The sequence below is a fragment of the Bombus vancouverensis genome, chromosome 11 (genome assembly GCF_051014615.1).
Source record: "Bombus vancouverensis nearcticus chromosome 11, iyBomVanc1_principal, whole genome shotgun sequence".
NCBI lineage: Eukaryota > Metazoa > Arthropoda > Insecta > Hymenoptera > Apidae > Bombus > Bombus vancouverensis.
In genome coordinates this window covers 13,249,081-13,270,642 of record NC_134921.1, presented here as the reverse complement: position 1 = coordinate 13,270,642, position 21,562 = coordinate 13,249,081, and the positions used below count along the sequence as shown (strand labels likewise).

The window sequence follows — 21,562 nt, the reverse complement described above, 5'->3', positions numbered from 1 at the left end:
CTGGTTAGTAATTTTAATACCACGTAACAAGAGATTTTAATCTGTAAAATTTCTGAAAAACGTCAAATCTCTCAAGCTCGGAATTTGTCAACGTCGAACCGCGATTATTAAACAAATTAATAGAAACGTCGTAAAACGTAGCGAAACATAGTAAAAACTGCGAACGTAATCCCCGAAAATTCTGGGAGATTTATTTCTCTTTGATGATACGCATGCCCCTAAGCTCGCGTAAAATGAAAATATCCTGTTTTTTCGCGGAATTACGAGGCGGACTTTATACCAGGAGACCGCGCAGGATCTCATTACATTAGGCGTATAAAAGCGCGGGCTGCGCCTCTCTCCTCGTTTAAACAATTTACTTTAATTTCGAAGAAAATTACGACACGGAAAGCAGGTCGAATCGGCCATCGCGGTAATAATTGCTAACGCTGATAATGTCTAATTATTACAGTACCGTTGCCATTAACGCATCGGTATTACGATACACGGTGAACGATTTCGAAGGGAACCGTAAAAAAATATTATCTTTAATCCTCGACGAAACAAAAGCGAATCTCCGTTTCGCGTTTTTAGAATTGCAGGCTACGCGAAAATTTTCGTCCATAAAATGTTTTCGAGCTTATACCATTTTCATCCCTATCGAACGTTAGCACGTCGAACAATTGTTTCCGCATTGCTTTTTCCGTCGTAGAAAGCATACGTACGTTTCGTTATTAGATACGTCCGTTCGGCAGGGTAGAAACCAGTCTCGGGATTTTATCATCGAATCAACGCAAATCCATCGTTAATTATGAACGAGCACCGAGGAAAGTAACGTGTCACGCGACGACAGGGATGATAACGATTATTCCGCGTAGCAGCATCACGTGTAACACGCACGTGCACGCCTGTATATTGACGAACACGAACAATTGATAACCTCGTGACTATTTTACGGCGTTCCATAATTACGCGAGTGTAACGTTATAGAGAATAATCAACTAAATAATTAATTAATCAATTTAATATGATTCGTAATAAGTAATACAAATGAAAGTTAAATTCCTTAGGATTAAACGTTGATTCTGCCCTTACTTGTAAGTTATTCTTTTACGAAGAAGAAATTATCATCCTTGGTGATACTCTTGTAAAAGCTCGATGGAAAAAGAAGGATATACGAGATGAAGGTGTCGATGAAACGATATTAAAAATAAATCCAGAGGGGGTAAACTCTATATATAAAAAAAAGACATCCATAAATACAAAGACCAAGTTAAGCTATCCAAGCTACGCGAACTGAAGCAAGCAAGTAGCAACCTGATTTTTATTAACACCATCTTCGAATTTCGTCGCGTCCATTCGAACGCGTATTTCACCTTTATTTATTACAGGCATCGAGATATTTCAGTAACAAGTTTATGGTAGGCGTAAAAATAAATTTGTACAAAGAATTCTGATTTTCAATTTGGAAAGGAATTGCCGTCTCTGCGGGGAACGCCGCCAGTGTGGCGAAATATGGCGGCCATCGTACGATTAATTAATTATTAATAAAATTTCGACTGATATCGAATGCGTATACGCGCACGCAGTTCGTAGCGACGATTAATTATGCCTCATAGCGTTACACTCTCGTGCACCTGTACCTACATGACCGGCCCTTAGCCCACGATACACTTACCTGCGTTATTCCACTATGATGCATGAAAATACGCGTGATCCGTGTCTCCGTACGAAAACTGTATTTGACGATGGCCGTGTGAAATCATCCGTGATTTTATAAAATCGAGAATCTCGAAGATTGCATCACCACGTATTTTCGATTGCTTTTATCGAACTACATAGGCGCACGCGAAGTGTCGACGAAGAGTCGTGAACAAGTTCTGTGCGAGGAAAATTAAAGTAGAAAAATTGAAACTCGTTTAAAGCTACGACAGTAGAAAACAAGAGAAACATCTTTAAGACATCCTTATTTTAAATCGAGAAGGAAAATTAATCAACGATCGAATATTTATTGTCACTGGTTCGCACGGTTTCCAAAGTAAACGAAATTCTGTATCACGTGATACGTGCACGTGCGCGCGCGCGTAAACACATACGTAAACCATTAATTATCTCTGCTGGCTGTTATGCAGCTGCAGATAGATCGATCAACCCTTAACTTGCAATGCATCAATACGCATCACTGCCATACACATAAATACGGTACACTCGTTGCTAAGTAAATTTGACAAATTGTTCTGCGTATCTTCGAGTGTCCTCAATTACAGTTATTAATTATGTACTGTATAATGTGTGTGTTCGGGCAATTTACAATTAGCCGTAATACCAAGCTATTCAGAAATAAATACTCCAAAATGTTGAGGCCCGATTTAACGACGACCGTACACGATTATTAATTTACAATTAATAACGAACTTGCCGATAGTCTCGCGAGCCTCTGGTCGCGATTCGACGATCATGTTTGCAATTATCGTTTCCGTTCTAGGCTTTCAATCACAACTGAACGCGTGTAACAACGTGAACGCGTCACGTTCGTGCACACTCTGCGCGATTAATTATCGCTCGATCGTCTTACGATCCCCCGTACATTTGCATGCAAACCGATCAGCCAGCGGTCTATATTCGGTTTCTGGCGATATACGCGTATCCGCGTTAACATCCTTTCGTACGCAAAAATCTGCATCGGGATACACAGTGTGTCGTCTGTGTGTAAGCATTTCAGGTAGAGAACGCGCTTCAACGAGTTTCGGAATTGTTAATTAATTGTCGTTTCGAACGATTGGCAAAACTTTAAAGGTACTGGAACAGAGGAATATCTATTTTAAATAAAATTTTGGCATTGGTGGCCGTCGATGTATAAAGGAAACTTTCGTGTACTAGAGTATAAGTACGCACGTGCATGTCGCAGGCGAAGGATACACTTGGGAAAGTTTCAGAAATAATTACTGCTCGACATTGTCGAAACGAGCATACAACTTGTGTACTCGCGTGTAATTTATGATTGACACGCGTTAAGCAAAGACACGCTTTGTCGCGAATTTAAGCGAACTGTTAATTAGAGACACGGCTCGTAAATAAATAGGAAACGACAGGATTCTGAAGTTTCCGCGATATAGAGTTTAATCTTCGTAATTAATTATGAGGCTGTCGGACAGAGAAATTCCATAGGCTGCAAGTACTTTCTAACGAAACGAGCTCGTAGCTTTTTAATGAGACGTATATGCGTGTTACACACATGGCAAAGATAATTTAATAGCGTAATATCAACGTAGTGATGTAAAGATAGAGAGTACGCGAGCGAGCTGAGAAAGCGATATAGGAATAACAAGAGAATGTACAGAGACAAAGAAGAAAGGTGTTGGAAAGTAAGGCCGGGGGGTCGGTTATACGTACTATGTAATAGAAAGTGAAAACAGTAAGTTTCGCTAATATTTTTTATCCAAGAAAAAGATTCGTAACAGCGTGAAAATATCATATTAAACCTAATAATTGACATACCTAGACGACATACATACCTTTACATACATATACGATGCGAAATTTGTACGTCGCGTAATTTATGCGGTAGACAAATATCGGAAAGAAAATAGCAGTGAAACGTTTATTCGCCATATTTAACGAACGAACGTGCAAATCCGCGATTCATTCCAATCGGTAATTAATATGAGTGTGATTACGGATCGCAAAGTTCGCAATTTCGTGTAACCGTAATTCAAACGAGAAATTGAAATCTCTTACGGTAACAATGTGGATAATGAAATAAGTACGTAATGAGGTTTATGGAAACGATATCTTCTGGTTACGCTTTCCTTCGTAGAGGTAGATAAATAATGCACGAGCGTTATCAACAATAATACGGTATTTCGACCGGGTAGAAACAGAACCAAGTTGTATTTCCATTTAACGAAATATCGACGTTTCACACTCGTTTTGAGATATCGTTTAAGGTTGAAATAGAAGGAGTCTATAACGCAAGTAAAAATATTAATTTCAGTAAGAAAATATAATTTTCATTCATTTTCAAATATATGTCTGGTAATACGTCGTACGGAGGATATTTTTAAAAAGTGTTTACACTGAAATCTTACGATACCCGTCAAGAAAGATAAAAAGTGAAAAACCAATATAGGTTTTAAGATCGATAACTTTGGTAGAGAATATTGCTTACACGAGCTTAATTTACCAAGAGTTCAGCAGAGATTCTAGTTTATCGGGTTTCGAGTAAGCTTATCGACGAAGAAATAACGATTTCTGCCCGCTTTTTGCGACGAAAACGCAAATTTCGCGTTACCGTCAACTACTAAAAAGTTTACATAGCGGTTTGTGTATCTGTAGTGTGACTGTCGTAAGGTCTATATGCGCGTCAACTATAATGCGTACATTAGCTACGATGGCTGAACATTACACGCATTTCGGCGTTGCATATTCATGCAACTATGTACACGTACGCGTGTCATGTATGCCTGTATAGTGCCTGCGTACATATTTAGTACAAAGGTGAACGAGCATTGCGTCAGCTCTTGTCTAACGATAAGATGTAAGTTCTGCTACATACCGTGTCTAAGTTCATGGTATATTAACACCATAAGTAAGTAGAACAGATTAATTAAAGGGCGATTTTCGATATAAATATTCGTGTTACGATGTTTTAGATTATTTCGCTGGAAGACGACGCGCCTTTAAAATAGAATTTATAGAGATAAAATAAATAATGCAAATCGTATTTCGATGTCGAGTAATGTTTGTACAACTGGAGCGGAATTTATTAAAAAAAAGCACAATATTTTTAGGACAGACCGTTTAAACTTTAATTCCTTATCGAGATCGAGTTAAAGTTGATAGATCGCGATAATAATTTTACAGAATAGACAAGCTGCGCGTGAATTTGTCCCAACAATCGAACAACTTCGATAAATATTTAGAATATCGCGTGCTAGTAGCAGAATTTATATAACATGCATACTACGTTCAATATTTGCACGGAATTTTGCGTAAACACATATCAAATATTGTCGCGTGCTTCTCGATCGATTTTTCTGTATATTTCCAAAGTTTATTCGAAATATCGGATACGCCACGGTCAAACGCGAGAGACGCATTTACATAAATCGCATGTATTCGACTTTGAAGTCGTTTATAAAATTCTTTAAAATGTGTTAACGATAATAATTTCCACTTTCAATTAATACTCTTTTCGTACCAACTGATCGTAACTCGACAATTAACGAATAATTTATCAGAAACTAATAATAAATAATTTCGATTGGATAGAAAATTTCTGTCGGGACGCTAATTGCTAATCGAAAAACCTCGCTTGAATAATCGAGTACTCGGTACGCAGCAACGTCCAAAGTAAATAATATACAGTGGGATCAATTTGAATACTCGATGTACGTTTCGAGGAGCGTTTTATGTTTAATTAAGTCGATTCGATACTACCGTATCGCTACAAAATCCCCGAGATCTGATCAATGCTCGCATAATATTCTTTTAGAGATTACGTAAACCACGGTAATTGCAACAGAATACTGGCAATATCTTGGTAGAATTTATCGATTAGTCGATGCGTTCCTTCGTGTCTCGGTTATTCCAGTAATTGCAACAGAATATTTCTACGTCAAAATTCGAGGAGAGAGGAGGAAAGTAAGTGGAACTATGCAAACCAATTTATAACGGTTTGTTACGGCGATGATTATTTTTAAATCGTCTTAAGAGAAGAGGCATTAATGGTATTTATAAAACATCGATGAGGCACGATTTTTTTATCGGCCACAGCTTAGAACGTTCTATAAATGTTACAAATATGTATGGATTGTTTTAAAGTTACGAAATTTTTGACACGTTTACGTTAACAACGATTCGAAACTAAATATTTTACGATAAACATTCTTCTGCCTGTACTCCGTAATAAACTCTCTGTAATTAAACTAATTAGATACTGTAACTATGCGACTAAACCTGTTGGCTCGCTTTTTGCGGGTCCGTAAGTCGTTAGTAGGGACAAACTGGAACGCTTTAGTTACACAGGCATGATAAACTAAATGCACGATGTCGAAATTCCTTGCCGATTATAACTCTTCTCCATCGGCGTCTTAGTTTCCGGCTTCTCTCAATTTCCCCCGAATTGATCTACTTATCGAGATTTCCCGGCGAACTACGCTTCCGGGCAAAAAATTGGCAAGCCTGTTCTACAGTTTGCTTCTTAATGGAACTGAAGCACACGCTCCTCCGATTTAAATTACAATAAACGTTACGTACTGTAAAACGATGAAAGATATTTGACGTAACGACGAGTAGTTTGAACGAGAGGAGAAAAGTCAAAGTGGTCGGTGGCAAAGAAGCGAAGGGGTCGCGAAAACATACATTAGAGCGGTTAAAGGCGATTTTCTGACATGCTCCAGAGATAGAGAACCGATCAGTGGTCCATGATGGTCAAGGGATCGTAAAAGGAAGGAAACCTCTATGATCTACGTATGAAACGGCAGGGATGGGATCTAGCCCGAGCTTTACGACTTTGCCCACTTTACATTAAAAGCACTCTCGCGATTAATGGACGACTTCTCGTAAACTCCAACTCCGCTTGTGAATTATCGACGCTCGAATTTCTCGATGAACACGCTCCCTTTCCGATCTTCTTTCGGCTAGCCGACTTGCCCGGCCCATAAATTATCGTTACCGATTAAAACTTTATCGCGAGCATAGTAAACGTCGCGCGCAGTTTTCGATAAAGTCATTTCGCTCGCCGATCTTACTTCTAACCGTGACGCCTCCTCTTATTCGAACGTTGCTCTCAGCCAGAAGTTTGCGAAGAGAAACGAGCCGGATGTTAGATGTTTTCGCTGGATCCGATTGTCCTTCGTTACGATCGATGTCTGAGACAAAACTGAATTTTTATTTCATCGATGTAACATAGTACGGTAGATACAATAAACCTGCGTTTATCCGAACTTGTTCGAAGGACAAACAGTTCACATAATTGCAGTTCGTATTGTAGGAGCTCGCCAATTATCCCTCCACTCTATTTTTCGTTCGTATAATAGGAGATGAAGTTCGGATAGATGAATTCGAGCGGCAGAAGTTCAGTTAATCGGGCGTTAACTAAAATTTCGTTCAAACAAATGGAATTCTGCCATATAGTATATATAAATATGGCCCGAATGGTTAAAAGAAAGTATTTCGATAGCGGAAACATCTGCGTGTATTCGAGATATCCGTTATTCTCGCGGCCACCGGAAGAAACGCGCATTTACCATTGTCCAAATAAACATCGATTCCATCAACTTTATCGCTTGCCGCAATAGCATTCGCTTCGCCGGTTACGGGCTATGCTCCGCGGCGCGACTGAGCTTCGATATAAAAGAGCACGGCTAAAGTTATTGGAAGGATGAACAAGGAAATCGTGACTTGTGTTTGGACGAAAAACATCGAACGGTATTTCGCGTCCACTCGAACGTGTAAGCCGACGCGAGCATTTTATTTAAAAACGCGCCGATTAAAGTATCAAATCGCTTCTTTTTGGTTCACGCGCGACTCGAGTATTTTATTTCAGTCTAACGTGGAAAAGTTTGTTCGTTCATCCTGCTGGATCTTCCAACGAAAAATACAACCGATTAAAGAGAAAGTCCGTCGTACAACTTTTTTCTCGTAGGAAGAAAAAAATTTTAGTTGTAGATGATCGTAAGCCTGGAAAGATCCTCGAGAGGAACTAAGGTCCCCCTCGATCAGCCTATTTCAGCGACAAGTTCGTAAGGTACCGTCTGCTCGTTTTCAACCGCATGAGCGCATCGTCTGCGACGCATTCCTTCGTACACGACGGTGGAAGCACCGGGCGAAGGAAAATAAAGGGGGTGCCAGAAGAAGGGGCGAGGGTGGGGAACGACGTAACGGAAGAGAAGGAAGCCGGGCTCCGACGGTGCACGCCGTAATTTGAATTCCGAGTGAATTGAGTTCGAGGCTTGCTCGACCCTGTCGAATAACGCCTAGGCGTGTCTGCTTTAATGGAACATTTCCTCCGACGCGACGCTCCGGCCACCCGTATAAATAAATAATTAAGACAACCTGCCGTTGTCCGACATTTTTTCGAGACGATTTGCATTTCATTCGCACCGGTTTTCAACTCGACAGCCGAGTTTCCGTCGCGATGAATTAACCCCTCTTCGCCTATCGATTGCTCGCTAATGCCAACAACTTCCCAACGTTTTCGAATTCAACCGGAAGAATTCGAATGGGAATACCGGGGTATGACTTTCGGACAAAATATCGTAATTTCCTCGAAATTGCAGAATTAAGGGATTTTCATGGAATTCGGGAGAATATAAACGATGCTTTCGAGTGGCGAAAAGTTAGAACCGAGTTTCGAGCCTCCGAAACCCATTTGACTTTTATTTCCTCGAAGAAAGCTTTCGACAGCAGCTACTGATATAAATATAAGGTATTCAAATAAATATAAGAATATAAAATATTAACGTTCGATTGCTTTTTTATCAACGGAATTGCGAAAAAGCGTATAATATTTGAATAGAAGTTCATGCACTCGACTGTCCGAGTTAGTCCGAGTGGAGAAAGCTATGGTTGCGTCGGATAAACGACTGCCAGCGTTTCAAGCACGTCTAGTTTCAAGGACGATGCTCGCTCGGACAAAATTATTTTCAGCGTTAACGGTGCGAAAAAGCATACGTAGCAAATTAAAGATTCGAGGACGATCGCGTACAATTGAAACGCGATGTCTACTTGTCTGATAACTTTCGAAATATAATTTCTACAAAATTAATCGCTTCGATCACATTCACTGCGACTAGTATAAGCAGCGAAACTGTCGATAAACGTAAACGACGGAATTGCTCGTCGATACCGCGTTGATCGCGAGGAACGCACGACTGCCAGTAGAAAGAGACAGACTTTCGTCGGACAAGTGGCCGCCGCCGAGACGGCTCTCTTCGGACAGTAGTGGCAAAGACGCGAGACCACTCGAGAGGCACGAGAGCGCGACACGGTGTCTCAAATTAAAGCGTGCCTTCGTTTTTGCCAGCGTTTTCTCGCCGCACCGACGTTTTCCCGAGACGCCTGGCGACGCGTCGACAAAGGTCACGCGGTTCCAGGGTTGGCCGCGATTCGGTGAAGATCGATCGGCCAAAGAGAGCCAGCCAACTTTTTCGAGAACGGCCGAGAAACGCTGCGGAGTGATCGCCAGATTTGTTTCTTTCGCGCAAGTTCGCTTTCGAATCGTTCGGAAACTCAGTTCCTTCGCCGTGGAGAAGCAGTTTCGGTCGGAATTTAACGAAGAAATGTCGAAAAGCGAAAAAACGATTACAGGGTTTTGACCCAGTTCGCGTTTTGACGCATACGGACGGACGTGCGTATAAGAGATATTAGTATTTGAGATCACGCTACCTTTCTGTCACGGAACGTACATTCTTGTCAATCTACGAATCAATAACTCTATCGAACGAATCACCAACGAGACGATTAATATCGTCCAATGTAAAAACCACCGAGTTTCGTTGTCTCCGGTGGTCTCTGTCGAGCTAATTTATTTTGCTAACGATAGAAAATTCCAAAAGTTAGAGAAATCCTGTCCGATACCAAGACCGGTAGTTGCGACCTTTGATGGAAGTTCTCTTCCTCGGCCTTTTTCTAGCGCGCGAGGGAGAAAAGCTGCGCTTCTGGAAGGAAGATTCGAGGGCAAAACAGGCTGCCGCGAGTATCCCAATGACGTGCAACGTCGACCCGAGGGTTCGGCCGATTACTCGCAAAAACATGGACGAGACTACTTCACAGACGAGTGGGATGATTGCGTGGCCGAATTAAAGAGGAGCGACCTCGAGCACGAGGCACCGCAAGCCGCTGCAAGTCCTCGTCCAACCTCGTTTCCCACCTTCAAATCTAAGTTACAGACTTGCAGACCCCTGCCGGATGAAAGTTTTAAGCGGCGAACACTGCCACCTTTGTGCCGTGGCTACAAAGAGTATTAGAACGGACGGCTGAGAATTATAGTTCTGGAAACCGCGCAACCGGGTTACCGCTTCTCCTATACTTTGGCCGAGGAGATCGTGCGGCAAGTGTTTTATGATGGCTATAGCGAAATTTTGTAGCCAAGAGGAAACCATTTTGGTATATTTGGTAATGATAACGGTATGACGAACTTTTTTACTTAACTCGTCCACTCGGAATAGCAACACCCGCGTAAATTGCTTTCGATGCATTTAATGTACGTGGTAACGTTTAATAACGATTAATTATTTATACACGACGCAAGATGAAGTTAATTACATCGGAGTTGGCCGCACAGTGGATGTTATCTCAGCTATCAAATATCCTACGATGGCGCTTGGATAAATTTATATACGCGCGACTCGACGATGATGTTCGCGAATGACCCCGTGTTTAACAGTGTACAAGCTGGTGCCTCGATCAGAGTCCAGACATCCGTAACGTCAACGGCTCACGGACATCTTCGATACCTGTATTCGCGTAAACTGTCATACTGTACTGTTTGCGTAGAGCTTGTGTAAGCAGAAGCGCGAAAATTTAGGATTGTTTAAAATATCTTGCCTTCTAGCTGTATTTGTTTTACAAAGTTTGAAAAGTACGAGCCAGGAAAAGCGTATATCGTAATTCTGCTTGTACCATGATTACAAAAGTTACACGTTCCAAGTTTTCCAGCAATATCTTCGAACCTTAGCTCGACTGGATCCTCACGACCAACTCGACCCACTTGAGAAAGAAGATAAGGAAAACGCGTCGAGCTCGAGAGCATGACCTCGAAGGAATCTCTTTCGCGACAGAGAGCCTGTGATTTATTTTCATGCCGATTCGCAAGCTGCAATCAACTATCGTTCGAATCCACGGCCCATCGGTTCTATTCGGCGTGGCTTCAACTCCAAATAAAAAATGTACTATCTGTCTGTATAGCCTTCTGTTTTTCTCGTTCCTTCGCTACCCTGCCGCCTATATTCCGGAATTTCTGGTAATACCAGCTCGCTTTTGCCTGCCCGACCATCCTTCCCATTCCCCTATCGTATCTCTTTCTGTCGAAACTTATATTTCACTTCCAAGTTTTTTCTTATCTCGCGTGTATTCGCTGCCAGCCACGTATATCCGCCAAGCCAGCTCCGATTCGTCTTTTCTATTTCGTTTCATTTACCAGTCACACTTCATGACCCGATAAAGTTTTCCGGGTGGCTGCGTCTCTGCCACCACAACTTCGAGTTTCATTAAACGAGGAAACGGCCGAGACAACGCCGCCGAGAAAAATATATTTCGCCACTCTGGCAAAACGGAGAACAGCCTGTGTTTTATGAAACGACGAACGAATTGGTTCCATAGATGAGAATGTGCGCCAGAGATTGATGCAATTGGAAATTGTATTTGTACGTGCGAGATTCGTCACGATTCGGGAATCTGTTTTAAACGAAAATAGAAACGTACGACGAAAATAGCGATTTGCACGATTAAAAGGATCAAGATCGCAACGTTTCGCGATGATACAACCGTTTTAAAACACCGTGTATCCTGACCAATGTCTCGAAAAGTTTGTCCCTTCGAAATTTCGCTCTTTCATATTTTTTCGTTCGAATAAATTTTCGCCCACTAATTATACGAACATATCGCGTACACGCTGGTTATCACCAGGAAATATCCAGCGTATCGAGTATAATTGTGAACTCGCCGCAGCTGCTGCGAGCTATCAATAACCCGCACCCCCATAGCAATTTCACGCGTATCTGTTTTTAATATCGACGTACGCGAAATGCCGCGGGTATTGCGCGCGAGCATTCCAAGAAAAATAAAAATCAATCAGCAAACAGCTCTAAATCATAACCGAAACCGAATATTTGAGGCTCGTAGCATTCCATCCGATATTCATCGGTACGTTCCGACTCCCTGTCGGCGTTCCACGCTTCGAAAGCGGCGACGCCGAAAAATCGATCGGCCACCCTCTGTCAAACAGTCAATCGTTCAACGTTTCGATCGGCCACCCTCTGTCAAATAGTCAATCGTTCGACGTTTCGATCTGCCAGTCACCCGTTCTAACGAAATTTGTCTTTTGCACTGCTAGCAACAGCAAGAATTATAACAAGAAACGATCGGCCGATGAAATTTGTAACAATCTCACGCGTCGACATATGCAATCGTGCTAACGATTGTTATTTAACCGTTGAAATTGCGGCATAAAATTGAAAACAGCGAAAACTACCGTAATAGAGTGATCGAGTGAACGACAAGCGGGAATCGAGGAAACGGCCGAGTTTATCAGCATCGAACCAAGATACCAGAATAATCGAGAATCGAGAGGAATGTAGTCGCAACAGCGCAACGCGATGGTTGAATGCGAATTGGCCTTCGCTCGATTCCTCGGTCGAGCGATCAGCGATGCCGTTGTTCCTGTAAAAAGCTCGACGAAACGTAGAGGCGAAGGATTTTCGGAAAAAAGCAAAAGAGAATCGCGGTTCACCGAATTCGCACAATTCTAATCGACGTATAGCATCGATAAATTCGTTCGCGTCACCGACCACGCGATTCGTGGCTCAGACACGATAAACCTTCCTCCTCCTCCTCTTTCTCTCTTCTTCTCTCTATCTCTCTCTCTCTCTCTCTCTCTCTTTCTCTCTCTCTGCACATTGCCTTTAAAACGTTCTGCAGAATGCGTTCACGCGCTTTATTATCTCGATGAGCTTTGCGCGAGCGCGAGACACAAGCTGGTCCACGATTTCCATTTCCTCCTCTTTATTGGCCTGTTAAAAGTTACGTTTGTGCCGGCATTTACGCCTGATTAAGGTTTAACTCGATTCAAATGCGAGAGAGGGAGACGAATAAGGGCGATGGAGCAGGGTGACTGCACCCTTCTGCACGTCACGGCTTTTCATCCCCTGTTACGCGATTTCAAATACGATCGAAGGGATGTTATTTAGCCGCTTTATGCGACGGATTGACTTTTATCGAGTCACCGGGGACGCCGACAAGTAATTTCTGCGGGTGCCGCGGTCTTTCCTATTCCTCTTTCTTCCATTTTTCTTTCTTGGCGCGGAAATATTTTTTCAAAAAATAGTTTTTTCAAGGAACTCTTCGAGGAAGAAAGTAGACGGTTTGAAATAACCAAACTACACGATATACGTATGTGGCCTACCAGGTGCCAAGCACGACATTTACGATTAATTACCGGTGATGAATTTCCGTAACAAGACATTGTTTTTTACCGGGAGAATCCTACCACCGCGCAGGTCCGCTTTTTAAAAGGCAACCAGGTAGAAAAACGTAACGGAGAAATTGGCGGCGATGGAGAGAGGTGGCACGAAAGTGACCTAAAAAAGCCAGCAAGCCATTAAATGTATTTTCCTTCACTTTGGCATCGAATTCGCGTAACGCGATACAACATTGATTCTAGACGAAGAAACAAAGAGAGAGAGAGAGAGAGATTTCTGGCTTCGTCGAGGAATTTTGGATCGAACAGCGATAACCTTTTAATACGATAATCGTATATTTTTTATCCAGGACGGCTTCTTCTATGCATCGTGGTAGCAAAATTTTATCGCGAATCAGATTTCACCTCGGATAACGTGACGTTCGTCCGCCATAATTGAACGATCTTAGACGAAACATTTAAAATTAGAGCTTCAAGGAAAAAGACAAATCATGCGTCGTATGAAACTGTAAAACGCGTAATAAAAAACGACAGAACAAAGAAGGAAGAAAAAAAAAGAGATTAGGAGTCTCGTGGAAACTTCAAAGAGGAGCAAAAACGTTCCAGTTTCCCCTATCCCGTTTCCCATTGACCCGAATTCGGTGCTTTCCTGTCCGCACATCTCTTTTTCTATCGGCCGAGAAAACTTTTCACCAGCTGTTCTATCTTTCGTATCGTACCACCGCTATCATCGTCGCGTTTTGTTTTTACTTCGCCTCGTATCTTTTCTCTTCTCCCTTTTTTTTTCAATCTACCCGCACACTACCAGGTAAAACGCAAACGCGGAGCATCGGAAAACCTTTTTTCTCTCACGATCTTTACCCAACCCTTCGCGTTACAGCTTGATGTTGCATCAGCGTGACATTATTTTTCGCGCTTATCTGACGTTATATTTCACCGTTTACCTCACACGTTGAATGTAACACCGAACCGTCTGATATTCAGGTCACGTGCCGGATTTTCCCCGCGTTTTTCGCGATATTTACACTCGCATCTTTTATTTTGATGCGATCTCTATGCCAGTGTACTGGAACGGAGAACAAAACTAAAGGAGAATGCATCGTAATTTATACGCGTATTCCGCATCCATTCTGTCACAATTACGCTCGTTTCTTCTTTTATATTCGTACGTATTGCAAGTACATTCTCCAAAGATTTAAAACCATCTTAATAAACAATTTCAGTTACTCGTTTCATCTGGTTTCGCAGTCTCGCCTACGTATCGAGCTCGATCCCATCCCTGGCCATAATCGGACGATCTTGCAAACCAACGAAATAAAGCCGACGTTGCGCAACGCCAACGACTCGACCCCAATCAAGATGATTAAAAACGATTTAATAAAAAAAAGAAAACATGGTTGAGTGTGTGTTGGCGAGTCGAGTCGAGCGTTAATACATGGCTGGTCATCGTAACGACATTATCGAAGTTCAACCGTTGTAATTATCATAATTGGCCCTGGCAATAATGATTTATTGGGCGACGTCCGTTACGCTCGATATAATCTATGGCATCGTATCATGTATAGCAATTTCCGTGCACAACGTATAAATAAATCCCCGTTATTCCCACGCGAAAAAGCACATTCGAGTGGGTGGAGAAAGAGGGAGGGGAGAGAGAGAGAGAGGAATGGTTCGATGCGTTTCGTTCGTTTGCCGATTGATGCGTTTCACGCGGTTCCACGAAACGTGGCTAATTCTAACCAGGCAAATGGAAATTGACGTTTGAGTAGCTTCGTCTATTATCTGAATCAATACTATCGGGAATTACAAATCAACTATTATCATCGTTATTTCTCTGGCCGTTTGCGTCCGCTGTTGCGTTCCCTGCTAATTAATCTTCGGGTAGCCAAACTTCTTTCCCAATTTGGGATAAATTATGCATCATGTTTCCAATGTGTTAATGCCGGCTTTTACGGTACGACGAGCAACAGTACATAGTCATCGATTTGTTGCGCGATATAATACCAAACATGTATCGACATATATACGTCGAGTTTAAGTTTTCCGAAGAAATCGATTGAATAGACTATCGTAGAATAAATTCAGCATTGCGAGCGACGAGTAAACGTCGAGACAAGCTGATTAGCAAAAATCACGTCAGCTTGCTACCGTGTAACGTGTAACGAGATGTATTCGCCACGTACACTGTCCTGCGTCGTGCTTGACTTGTTTTCACGACAGAGCCAGGCTTTGTACGCCATGTCCCGAGGAAAGGGCGTCGATAAACAATGTGCAACTTGCAATAAAGCTCGTACAAGTGTCCTTAAGACTACTTCAGCCATGTCGAAACAGCGTTCTTGGTCCTGACGAATCTCTGTCGTAACATCTATAACGCGATACGATTACAGAGAACTACGAGATTATATTTTTTTATCGCTTCCCACCAAAAGAAACGCCAACAATTTCGATCAGCCGAATCTTTATGAGAATATATTTCCGATAATAAATTTGGCAAATTTCTTTCGGTCAATTTGTCTGCAGCTTTTAATATCCATAATAAACAGCCCGGTACTTTCAACTAAAACGTGCTCCCAAAGGATGCTTCGTTACTTTAATTATAGCTCGAAAATTATAATCGACCCGAGTGCAGCTAGAATACTGTTAGCTTAACTGATACTCGAAGATTATAAAAATTCTACCGTAACTCGAGAATTATTATTGACTCGCTTACGACTCAAATTATATCGATTTAAGTTGAATGCAATTTCAATTTCCTTTTCTATTAGATCGTTTAGAGTTTTCAGCGAATGCTTTTTATACGTTGCATAGAATCATATTTGCCAGAAACAAGAACGTTAAGTAAATTAAAAAGTTCAGCGAAACGTTATCGTGGTTGAACTCTCCATTCGTCCGAAATATTCGTCAATTTGGTCGAATGTTGTTATAATACCCAGTTTTGACGAGCATCTTTTACACGATAATCCTGCTCAAGAACCAACAGAGTATCGTAATTAAAAATTCTACGTATGTAGAAGTTTTCATTTACATATAATTACGTTTCTGTACTTCCGTCTCTGTTCATCGTCGTGCTTCGTCGACCGAACGATGGCACGGTCCAATAAATTAGCCGTATGCGGTTTAGTCGCGTGTACGTTGCTGTATTTCGTGTGGTTCTCGTTGCGCGAGTATCCGTTCTTTGCGTACGATTGAAAATACACTTCGATCTTTTGCCAAATGGAAGCGAGATTTGCTTTTCGCTCGTGTTTTCCGATAAAAGAGAAGCATCGAATGTCGCGAATGTATCTTATTATCTGCCGTCTTAAATCGATGACAAAATTGACTCGGATCAAGTTATTTAAGGTGGTTTTATGTTTAAAGGGACCCTAGAAGCCACATACGAAAATATTATTTGCGTATTTTTAATCTAACGATCGATAATGACAATAATGGACGGTAGGGCAAAATTTAACGACCAAGTAAAATTAAAATTTCGTATAAATTTCGTTCGGCATTTCACGCGCATCAGGCTAATAGTTAACAGGAGGCTCTATAGCCGCATCATGCGAGGAATTTCATTGCACGACGGCACGAAATATACGCTGGTTTGGTTTCGTGTTTCGGTTGACCTTTCGTCTACCATGTTTTAAGACATATTCAACGCGTTCACATATCCGGTATATCCGGTTCTCTATATCGAACTTTCTGCGAGCCTTAAAAACGCCGTAAAAACCTATAACCCTGTCGAAAGGTGGTGGTTTCTCCCAAAAAGCTTTTTATTTCTGCCACGAGATCGCATCTCACCATTTGTCGGTGGGTAGAAAACCGCGACAAATTATCCGAAGCGCGACTCTGATCCTCTCCGGCCGATCGATGCGTTTCGCCGACGCGGTTCGCTAATTCCGTACGTGCAAATGGAAACTGACGTTCGACCAGCTTCGGGATTATCCTCGTGACGAAATATCGCTGCCGCATCCTCACGCTCCGTGTAATCGAGCCGATTGCGCAGCTTCCAGTGGAAATAGATAGGACAAAGGGAAACGACGAGAAACGGAAAATTGCTTCGAAGAAACGATAAAAAAAATATGGAAGAAAAAAGGGACAGAGAAAACTGGAGAAAACGTTTCGCGGGTGGAATTAAATTGCAGCTATGTGGTTGTTTGGTAGTCGGACGATCCAAGGTATGTTCTCGCGCGTTTCCTCGCATTCGTTTCCTTTATCGTTCGACGAATTTCACCTAACGGGTCGTGTTTCGCTCGTTCGATTCTCGATTTCGCGGCTGTTTTAATTAAAGGTTGTCAATTAAACGCGACATATAATTAGGAACGATCGCTTGAATCCGAATCCGTGAACCACGTGGCGGCTAATAGGCCACGGATTTATGACCCGTTTCGAACCGGATCATTTGCTGCAGGGATATCAATGATCGGGGAATATAATTGTATCGATCGTTCGACGCTTGTTAGTGGTACTGCTGAGGCTGTATCTCTTGCGAGAAGAGGAACGAGGAATTCTGCATTTAATCGGTGATTTCGCGGGATTTTTGGTCCAATTCCTGGTATTCTGGTAATTTATAGCTACTTGTTAGGTATATGCAAATGTAACGGCTGTAACGTTACCATACCAACGTTAAGTTACCACGAGAACGATCGAAAATTCGTGAAAGGGTATGACGTAAAAAAACGCTTGGCCCGCGTTATCGATAACAACGCAGATATAAGAAATAGAACGTCCATGGGATAGCCATAATCCTGGTCATCCGCCATCGAATAAACCGGGTCATAACTTCTATCGCCATTAGGCCGTGGCAAAGTAACAATTTCGGCGCTGAGAACGTGTCTGGCGTCAGCGTCGAGGCGCGCTACGCGACTTTTACGATGGCAAGACGAGCTCGAGTCGATTAACTTAATTAGACAATCGCCTAATGAATTCGAGAATGGCGGCCCATTAAGCGGCCGATTAACGCGCATCCTTGATCGTTTTCTCGTATACGATGTACTCAGAACGGACTTTGCTATCGCGAGCCTCGTAAATAGAGCTTTATCGCTCTTCGTTTGCCACCCTTAGTCGCGAAATCGTCGCTGCACCGGCTAAATCTCTGTCCCGACCAAGTAGATAATGGCATGCTATATAAGATGGTTTAAACGAGCAACAAAACTTGCTTTTGGGATAGTTGTAATAAATATAAATATCAAGGGTGTATGCTAGGTCTGCAACGAGACTGCGCGAGAAGGATACTTTCGACAGATGGTGTCAAGAAAATTCGAGGATTATATATTTTTCGGAATAACGGTAAATGGATCACTCGCGGAAGGTAGTTTCTTTCTTCCAAAAAGAAAATTTTCTTTCGTCTCCGATCTACTCGTTTCAACGCTTATTTGAGCATCTGTGTACGTCGACGAAACATTTGTATACCCAAGTTTGCATCCACCAAATACCAAAGCTAGCGGAACTTTCTTCAAACAGCCAAATTTAACGCGAAACTCCGTCAGGGAAGGTGTCAAGTGTCGCACAGGAAACAGAGTTTTGCTCTTTAATCTCGATTTTGTTTCGAGTCGATAACTCGATTAGTTTCCGAGATACGAGCGCAGAGTCTTAGACACGCGGCATGGCAAAACGGTAGCTGAGATTCTAAGATACGGAGTGACCTACTTTTTCTTCCTGAAATTACGTACGTCGCTGGCAGCAACATAAAAACGACGTTGACTCAGCGTCCTGTCATCGCCTAGCTCTGGCGACTCGTACGTAAATCGTGCGTAGTAAACGAGTGTGCGACGAGAGTAAACATAGCGAAATACTCAAAATTATGCTTTGGATCGAACGACGACGTCTCAAAAGGCAGAAATCGTATCGACTCGAGTCTTAAAGAGGAGCGTTCGCTGATACACGTGTCATACGGATCTTTGAGAATAATTAACGCGAATCGAACGTTATAATTTTTTTTAATTTTAGTACTTTTAATAAGTATTGCACGAGTATAGCTCAAAACGAAAGATCGATGACGGATGATTTTTAAGCAGTTTCGTCTGTGATAATATTCAGAGCTACTTTTAACGATTAGTCGATGCGATTCGAGCGATTAAACATTGCTTCCAATTGCGATTATCGATGCCTTAACATTGAATGAACGTAATCGACCATACTTCCCGAATTTTGGCATTTTCTATTCTTAGTTTTTTGTAGTTTTGCTCTTTAAACCGGTTAATTTCGGCGATTAGTCTTCGCGTTATCTAATAACAGCGAGAAAATCGGCCGGAAATTAGGCACGCAACCGAAAACGGCACACCGAACACGCCGATCGATAGCAACACGCCTCTGGCGGATCTTTTCTTCCCGAAACTTTATTCTCGTGGTTGCCGAGGTCGATGGAAGAATTGCTCGTTGAATTAAATTCCTGCGGTGTTGTTCGGCTGCACTGTCTACCGACCTGACTTCCGATAAAATCGAGCAGGCTTCAAATTGGTTAGAGCCACCCCTAACTCCTAACGGAGTCGGTACACCGGCGTTATTTTCTTCGCGAGAAACGAAATAGGGAAAAAGCGGAATTTTTATATGTTTGGTACGTAGTTCACGCAGGTTATCGCGATGGTCGTTAAAGTTGTTACGAATCGTATTTAATATACACCGAATTTACTTTGAATCCTTCCGAAGGCACAATAAAACGATACAACGTCGTTACGTAGAACATTATGGGTACATTAAAATCGCTTACCGTAATCGCTATACAATTAGAATCATTCTAAAGGCGAGGCTTCTATCGTCGAAGGGAAACAGGAGCGTATCTTGAAAATACCACGCTGGCGTTAGTGGATCGATCGTCGAAGGATCAGTGTCACGGAAAGGACGAGAATTTTGTCCCACTACAGCACCTACAATTAAAAAAAGTTTCGATGTAACAACTGTTAAATATAATATTTAGATATATAACTTATGAGAAGAAACATAAAGCGAGAAGCGACTCATCGTGAAAGCTGAACCGTCGCTATACATCAACCTAAATGCGCGTCTCTTCAACATTTCAACTTCATTTCGCGAGACAAGTCCCCGGCACGTGCCTCGGAGGCTTGGTTCGAGGCGAATAAAGCAAGAGACATTCCTCAAGACCTCCTACATACGTCGGTCAATGAAATTCCAGGGCGGCGCCTGGCTGGAAAGCCTGAATTTTTCATTAAATTAACAGCGCAACAGGTCGCGTATGGCGCGTGTCGAAGAGAATTGTTTAAATATTGCACGAAAGGAGCGGCCGCGATGTCTTTTTTTCTACCCTTTACCGGTCCCCTTCGACCCTCTTTCCCTGGCGACGAATTAACGCGCAACAGGTGAGTCCCTACACTGTCCGCGCATAACTCAGCGAGACGGATATTTCGAATTTTTCCATCCTTTCTCGTCATTTTGTCGCGTCCTGCGTTTGTCGAACGAACCAACAAACCAACACCTTTGCTCGGTGTTGCGTCAGAGGAAAATGGCGTCAAGTATCGTGAGAACGCGCACTGGCGGACAAAAGTTTCGGGTCACTCGGTTTAAGCCTGGATTATAGTTCGATGCTACGTGAAACGTCAATCGCTCGACTCCAAGTTGAGAAAGTTATCCCGTTGGAAACCGTAAATTTCTTTTTAATTTCTCTGGGTATTCAACGAGGAGCAGAAAGCAGCCGAGTATTTTTGTTATAACTTTTTAAAACACGCTTCGAGCTACGTAACTCACGCTCAACGAGAGAAACTACGAATGCAACCGTTTTAATCTGTCGCGTAGATAGCAACGAATCGCAGAAGGTTTATACGGCACTACGATATCGGCATGTTGCATTTGGGAATTAGAAACGCGCACTGTCCTTTCAGACATCGAGCAAGGAGATCGATAATCCGAGAGATCTGCAGGATCGCGAGCGGCAAAAAGAAACTAGGAGAAACGAAATATCGTCGACAAAGGAGATGAGCTTTCCGAATGAAACAGACTCGAAGAGATTGAAACGATAGCCGAACGAATTTTTTTCCTCGAATGTCAAAGGAATATCGATGAACCGTGAACGTAAGATAAGATGTCGCGGTACTTGTAATTAAAAAGGAATTAACGTCGGGACACGGGCTGGTATATAAGGGACGAAAACCACAAAGAACAGAAGGTCCGACTAAACGAGAGAAGACTTACGACAGCTTTGTGAATAATTAAACGTAGATCTGAGAATAGACAAGTAGAAGGCACAGACCGAAGAAGATTATAGGAAAGTCTATAAAGAAATTATAGAAAGAAATAACAGGGAATATTCCGAACGTAAGTCAGTCGGTATTTAATCAAAGCGACTGCTGTATAAAAAATTGCCAAGAAAACGTTTAGAGCCAAGCAGAGACGTAATTCAGCGATACGTACTTCTAAATTGAAGGTAAGCAGCGTCTTTTATGAAAAGCGTTCTCATTCTCAGGCATTTGCGTGCATAACGTCTATTCGGAGAAACGAGTATCTTTCTAG

At 42.2% G+C, this 21,562-nt stretch overlaps 1 protein-coding gene and 1 long non-coding RNA gene across 2 annotated transcripts in view; one reads left to right on the top strand and one right to left on the bottom strand.

The window, feature by feature from the left end:
* The window catches only part of LOC143303362 (uncharacterized), an 86,373-nt gene extending 66,417 nt beyond the window's left edge, over nucleotides 1–19,956 (bottom strand). The window contains exon 1 of the long non-coding RNA XR_013059554.1: nucleotides 19,809–19,956. This is a non-coding gene — a long non-coding RNA (uncharacterized LOC143303362). The remainder of the gene's footprint in view (nucleotides 1–19,808) is intronic.
* SpdS (Spermidine Synthase) overlaps nucleotides 1–21,562 on the top strand; it is a 192,227-nt gene that overhangs the window by 142,106 nt on the left and 28,559 nt on the right. The window lies entirely within an intron of this gene.